Source organism: Salmo salar, chromosome ssa04, assembly GCF_905237065.1.
Source record: "Salmo salar chromosome ssa04, Ssal_v3.1, whole genome shotgun sequence".
NCBI classification, from domain to species: Eukaryota; Metazoa; Chordata; class Actinopteri; order Salmoniformes; family Salmonidae; genus Salmo; species Salmo salar.
Genome location: NC_059445.1, coordinates 81881955 through 81890173, shown reverse-complemented (window position 1 = coordinate 81890173; position 8219 = coordinate 81881955).

Here is an 8219-nt window from a genome sequence, read left to right as displayed (position 1 = left end):
CCTCCTCCCTATAGGCTGTCTCGTCATTGTCAGCGATCAAGCCTACCACTATTGTGTCACCGGAAAACTTAATGATGGTGTTGGAGTTGTGCCTGGCCATGCAGTCATGAGTAAACAGGGAGTACAGGAGGGGACTGAGCACGCACCCCTGAGGGGCCCCCGTGTTGAGGATCAGCGTGGCGGATGTGTTGCTACCTACCCTTACCACCTGGGGGCGGCCCGTCAGGAATTCCAGGATCCAGTTGCAGAGGGAAGGGTTTAGTCCCAGGGTCCTTAGTTTAGAGAGAATCTTTTCCTTCAGTTGGTTAACTTTCACATTTACCTCTACCCCAGTAATCACTCCTTTCAATGGCACCCTTTTCTTGAGAGCAAAACAATTCACATCTCTTTCCCCCATTTGTTTAACATGGAGGGCCTGTTCCCTCTGACCAGCAGAAACACAAACAATTATCACAAGACCACATCTGGTTACCCTCACCTATTCCACAGCACCCCAACTCTGTTTTCACCCACCCTGAAACCTCAAATGGTTCAGCCAAAAGGCAAACGGTCCACTTTTCCAAAACACTTCACTCCTGTCACAGACTCATCTTTATCCTGACCCCTGGTGCAAGCCTCGAGCTCCGAGAACTTCACCACACCTACCACCTCTTATACTTCGCACTCATTCACTTCCATTTCTCTTGTCTTCAGCTCACTCTGCTTACACTTTAATGTCCCTTTTTCCCGCTATTTACCTTTGGGAAAGGCGTGCCAGTAGCGGGACACCTCGACAACATCCGGTGAAATTGCAGAGTGCGAAATTCAAACTACAGTATTATAAATATTTAACTTTCATAAAATCACAAGTGTAATACATCAAAATAAAGCTTAACTTCTTGTTAATCTAGCCGCTGTGTCAGATTTCAAAAAGGCTTTACGGCGAAAGCACACCATGCAATTATCTGAGGACAGCGCCCCACATACAAAACCATGAAAAACATATTTCAACCAGGTAGGTGCGACACGAAAGTCAGAAATAGCGATATAATAAATGCCTTACCTTTGATGATCTTCTTCTTTTGGCACTCCAAAAGGTCCCAGTTACATTACAAATGATCCTTTTGTTCGATAATGTCCTTCTTTATATCCATAAAAACTCAGTTTAGCTGGCGCGCTTCAGTCAACAATCCACCCAGTTTCCCTCCATCAAAATGCATCGAAAATTAATCCCAAACATTACTAATACACTTTTCCAAACAAGTCAAACAACATTTATAATCAAACCTTAGGTACCCTAATACGTAAATAAATGATAACATTTAAGACGGAGAATCGTTATTGTCTTTACCGGAGAAAAATACCAAAGACCGCGCTCTCATTCACACACTTGGAAACACTACAGCCAAAATGGGAGCCACCTACAAAAACTACAATTTCTGGCTCATTTTTCCAAAAACCAGCATGAAGCTCTTTCTAAAGACTGTTGACATCTAGTGGAAGCCCTAGGAACTGCAATCTGGGAGGACTTCACCTCATAATAAAAGTGATAGCCATTGAAAATAGTGGTAGGCTAAAATTCTTTTTTTTTTTAGATGGTTTGTCCTCGGGGTTTCACCTGCCATATACTCACAGACAGAATTTTAACAGTTTTAGAAACTTTAGAGTGTTTCCTATCCAAATCTACCATATATGCATATCCTAGCTTCTGGGCCTGAGTAACAGGCAGTTTACTTTGGGCACGCTTTTCATCCGGACGTCAAAATACTGCCCCCTATCCCAAACAAGTTTTACCAAACCATTTTCCTTTTTCCTGCCATTTTTAACCGACTCAAGCTCACCCTCTTCCTCCCTCTCGCTTAGACCTCCTCTGCCTCTCTTTTTCCCTCCATTCCTCCTCTGTATTCCAATAATACGTCTCCTTATGAAAATACTGCATTTCTCCTGACATACATTTTGTTCTTGCCTTCTCAAGGGACGCCAGCACGAACCCCCTAGATTCTAAATATCAATTGGCCTACGACATGCGCCAGCCAGCTAATCCGTGTTATTGAAGCAAGATAAATCAAATCATCTGTCTTCTCTGAGGTTTATTGGCAGACTACAGTCATCAGGTGTATTGCCGCCACCTGCTCTAAAGGTTAGTAAAAAATACCCCAAATACAAAATATGTTCTTGATGAACAAAATCATACTAATTAACCCCCCCCCCCAAGAAAATATATAAAAAATAAATAAATCAAAATCAAATCAAATTGTATTTGTCACATGCGCCAAATACAACGGGTGTAGACCTTACAGTGAAATGCTTACTTACGAGCCCCTAAACAACAATGCAGTTTAAAAAAAAATACTGATAAGAATAAGAAATGAAAGTAACAAGTAATTGAAGAGCAGCAGTAAAATAACAATAGCGAGACTATATACAGGGGGGTACTGGTACAGAGTCAATGTGGAGGCTATATACAGGGGGTACTGGTACAGAGTCAATGTGGAGGCTATATACAGGGGGGTACTGGTACAGAGTCAATGTGGAGGATATATACAGGGGGTACCGGTACAGAGTCAATGTGGAGACTATGTACAGGGGGGTACTGGTACAGAGTCAATGTGCGGGGGTACCGGTTAGTTGAGGTTATACGTATATGTATAGATGATAACAACAGAGAGTAGCAGCGGTGTAAAAGAGGAGGTGGAGGGCAATGCAAATAGCCATTTGATTCGGTGTTCAATAGTCTTATGGCTTGGGGGTAGAAGCTGTTTAGAAGCCTCTTGAACCTAGACTTGGTGCTCCGGTACTGCTTGACATTAACCAAATTCACGGTACTACCCTGAATAAAAAATAAAAAAATGTAACTGTTCTCCTTCAGTCGGATTTAAATGTCTATTCAGGGAAGTTTGGTAGGGTGGGCTGATTTGTAACTATGAAAAAATGTGTCAAACAGATTGGGAACCGAAAAGTAAAAGTTTGATTCTAGAGGACGGACAATGAATATAACAATTATTTGATTAGGGTGTAGGGGCAGATTTATGTTCTCTCGTCTTCAGGAGATTTTATTATCTATTTACTTTACTTAGTCTGATCAGTGGAACAATTCTTATTCTTAACAATGGGCTAAAATATAGGGTAATTACCGTGCTTGTCAGCAAGAACACTAATGTTATTCCCCATACTTATTTTCATATTCCACTTCTTCCCAGTTTTGCCAGTGTTATTACATCATTTCAATCTGATATGCCTACTTGTGTCTTTGAAAATGAATGTTGTGAGGCTGTGTATGTTTGCAGCCATTCATGGACAGTTTTGAATAAGTCATACAAATAAGTGCTGGATATAAAATGCTCCAGGAATCAATTATAATTGATGACATTTTAGTATTGTGTGCATTACACTTATGCAAAGCGATTTACAGTTGTGAGTGCATACATTTGTGTAATTTTTGTATATTGGGCTACTGTGGAAATCAAACCCACAACCCCGGCGATGCAAGCGCCATACTCTACCATCTGAGCCACTAAGATCACACACTAGGGCAGAGATGGTAGAGGGACTCACAACTCATGAACACATCCTATGTTGTCTACAATCCTAGAAGTTATCTATAAGTTACCTATAAGGATCTTCAACTAATAGGCATAAACCACCTGAATCTTGATATTCATTAGATTGTTCTTGAGGTTGGCGGATTTTGAGAAATTATTGTTTATCAGGATAAGGTAAGACCCAGATACAGAGTTGCTGTAATAAACAATGTTTATGTTTAATGTTTAATAAACAACGTTTATTACAGCAACAGGGGGCAAAGGTACATGACGGCAGGCAGGCTCAGGGTCAGGGGTAGGCAGACTGGTCAGGCGGGCGGGTTCAGGGTCAGGACAGGCAAGGGTCAAAAACTAGGAGGGCGAGAAAAAGAGAGGCTGGGAAAAGACAGGAGCTGACAGGACAAACGCTGGTAAGCTTGACACACAAAGCGAACTGGCAATTGACAAATCGAAAACACAGGTATAAGTACACAGGGGATAATGGGGAAGATGGGCGACACCTGGAGGGAGGTGGAGACAAGCACAAAGACAGGTGAAACAGATCAGGGCGTGACAATACCCTCCCCTCTAGGGTCGCCACCTGGCATCCTAACTGGGCACATACCTGGTTGACCGGGGTGCCGGAAGTCAGCGATGTGGGCTGGGTCCAGGATGTCTCTATCGGGGACCCAGCACCTCTCCTCCAGGCCACAACCCTCCCTGTCAACCAGGTACTGGAAACCCCTTCCCCGTGGTCGAACCCTCAGGAGGCGTCTCAACTTCCCAGGATCCATCTGGACACTCCCAGCAGAGATGATGTAACCCAGAAAGGGGATGGTGGAGCGATGGAACTCACACTTCTCCGCCTTCATAAACAGCTGATTCTCCAGAAGGCGTTGAAGGACCTGCCGGACTGGAGCACGTGTTCTTGAGGGGAGCGGGAGAAGACGAGGATGTCATCAATGTAGACGAAGATGAACCGGTTCAACATGTCCATAGCCTGGAACACAGCAGGGGCGTTGGTGAGGCCAAAGGGGATGACCAGATACTCGTAGTGGCCACTGGCGGTGTTGAAGGCGGTCTTCCACTCATCCCCCGCTCGTATCCGCACCATGTGGTAGGCATTCCATAGATCTAGCTTGGAAAACACAGTGGCCCTCTGGAGCGGCACGAAGGCCGAGGAGATGAGTGGAAGTGGGTAACGGTTCTTAACCGTAATGTCGTTGGTCAATTCACTCGCACAAGGTCTTGTCCTTTTTCTCCATGAAGAAGAACCCTGTGCTGGCGGGAGAGGAATAGGGACGGATAAATCCAGCAGCTAAGGAGACCCAAATGTAGGTATCCATACAGTGGGGGAAAAAAGTATTTGATCCCCTGCTGATTTTGTACGTTTGCCCACTGACAAAGAAATGATCAGCCTATAATTTTAATGGTAGGTTTATTTGAACAGTGAGAGACAGAATAACAACAAAAATATCCAGAAAAACGCATGTCAAAAATGTTATAAATTGATTTGCATTTTAATGAGGGAAATAAGTATTTGACCCCCTCTCAATCAGAAAGATTTCTGGCTCCCAGGTGTCTTTTATACAGGTAACGAGCTGAGATTAGGAGCACACTCAAAAAGACACCTGTCCTCAGAAGCAATCAATCAATCAGATTCCAAACTCTCCACCATGGCCAAGACCAAAGAGCTCTCCAAGGATGTCAGGGACAAGATTGTAGACCTACACAAGGCTGGAATGGGCTACAAGACCATCGCCAAGCAGCTTGGTAAGAAGGTGACAACATTTGGTGTGATTATTCGCAAATGGAAGAAACACAAAAGAACTGTCAATCTCCCTCGGCCTGGGGCTCCATGCAAGATCTCACCTCATGGAGTTGCAATGATCATGAGAACGGTGAGGAATCAGCCCAGAACTACACGGGAGGATCTTGTCAATGATCTCAAGGCAGCTGGGACCATAGTCACCAAGAAAACAATTGGTAACACACTACGCCGTGAAGGACTGAAATCCTGCAGCGCCCGCAAGGTCCCCCTGCTCAAGAAAGCACATATACATGCCCGTCTGAAGTTTGCCAATGACCATCTGAATGACTCAGAGGTCAACTGGTGAAAGTGTTGTGGTCAGATGAGAACAAAATGGAGCTCTTTGACATCAACTCAACTCGCCGTGTTTGGAGGAGGAGGAATGCTGCCTATGAACCTAAGAACACCATCTCCACCGTCAAACATGGAGGTGGAAACATTATGCTTTGGGGGTGTTTTTCTGCTAAGGGGACAGGACAACTTCACCGCATCAAAGGGACGATGGACGGGGCCATGTATCGTCAAATCTTGGGTGAGAACCTCCTTCCCTCAGCCAGGGCATTGAAAATGGGTCGTGGATGGGTATTCCAGCATGACAATGTCCCAAAACTCATGGCCAAGGCAACAAAGGAGTGGCTCAAGAAGAAGCACATTAAGGTCCTGGAGTGGCCTAGCCAGTCTCCAGACCTTAATCCCATAGAAAATCTGTGGAGGGAGCTGAAGGTTCGAGTTGCCAAACGTCAGCCTCGAAACCTTAATGACTTGGAGAAGATCTGCAAAGAGGAGTGGGACAAAATCCCTCCTGAGATGTGTGCAAACCTGGTGGCCAACTACAAGAAATGTCTGACCTCTGTGATTGCCAACAAGGGTTTTGCCACCAAGTACTAAGTCATGTTTTGCAGAGGGGTCAAATACTTATTTCCCTCATTAAAATGCAAATCATTTTATAACATTTTTGACATGCGTTTTTCTGGATTTTTTTGTTGTTATTCTGTCTCTCACTGTTCAAATAAACCTACTATTAAAATTATAGACTGATCATTTATTCGTAAGTGGGCAAACGTACAAAATCAGCAGGGGATCAAATACTTTTTTCCCCCACTGTAGCTTTGGTCTCCGGTCCCGACAGACTACTCCCCCGGGCAATGTGATGCTAGGGAGAAGGTCAATCCTGCAGTCATAGGGTCGGTGCAGCGGAAGCGACATGGCCCGGGCCTTGCTGAACACCTCCCGGAGGTCCCGGTACTCTGCGGAAATGGCGGAGAGGTTTGGGGCACTTTCCGAGCCCCCAGGAAGACATCCTGGGGCAGGTTGTGCTGACTTCAGGCAATGGGCGTTGCAGAACGGGCTCTAGCCCATGATGGCACCAGTAGACCAGTTAATGAGGGCATTGTGTCGTTGGAGCCAGAATAATCCAAACACCACGGGAATCAGGGGGACTTGATGAGCAGGAACTGGATAGCCTCGCTGTGGTTCCCTGACACTCGTAGCTGGATGGGAGTGGTGTTGTGGGTGACTCGGCCTATAGAGCGCCTATCTAGCTCTCTAACGTTGGCAGCCTAGCTAACTTCTAACACCCCTATGGATAATTACTAACACCTCTATGGATAATTACTAACACCTCTATGGATAATTACTAACACCTCTATGGATAATTACTATCACCTCTATGGATAATTACTATCACCTCTATGGATAATTACTAACACCTCTATGGATAATTACTAACACCTCTATGGATAATTACTAACACCTCTATGGATAATTACTATCACCTCTATGGATAATTACTAACACCTCTATGGATAATTACTAACACCTCTATGGATAATTACTAACACCTCTATGGATAATTACTAACACACCTCTATGGATAATTACTAACAAAACACCTCTATGGATAATTACTAACACAACACCCCTATGGATAATTACTAACACCTCTATGGTTAATTACTAACACCTCTATGGATAATTACTAACACAACACCCCTATGGATAATTACTAACACCTCTATGGATAATTACTAACACCTCTATGGATAATTACGAACACCTCTATGGATAATTACTAACACAACACCTCTATGGATAATTACTAACACCTCTATGGATAAATACTAACACCTCTATGGATAATTACTAACACCTCTATGGATAATTACTAACACCTCTATGGATAAATACTAACACCTCTATGGATAATTACTAACACCTCTATGGATAATTACTAACACAACACCCCTATGGATAATTACTAACACCTCTATGGATAATTACTAACACCTCTATGGATAATTACTAACACCTCTATGGATAATTACTAACACAACACCTCTATGGATAATTACTAACACACCTCTATGGATAATTACTAACACAACACCTCTATGGATAATTACTAACACACCTCTATGGATAATTACTAACACACCTCTATGGATAATTACTAACACCTCTATGGATAATTACTAACACACCTCTATGGATAATTACTAAGACACCTCTATGGATAATTACTAACACCCCTATGGATAATTACTAACACCTCTATGGATAATTAATAACACACCTCTATGGATAATTACTAACACCTCTATGGATAATTACTAACACAACACCTCTATGGATAATTACTAACACAACACCCCTATGGATAATTACTATCATCTCTATGGATAATTACTAACACCTCTATGGATAATTACTAACACCTCTATGGATAATTACTAACACCTCTATGGATAATTACTAACACAACACCCCTATGGATAATTACTATCATCTCTATGGATAATTACTAACACCTCTATGGATAATTACTAACACCTCTATGGATAATTACTAACACCCCTATGGATAATTACCAACACCTCTATGGATAATTACTAACACAACACCTCTATGGA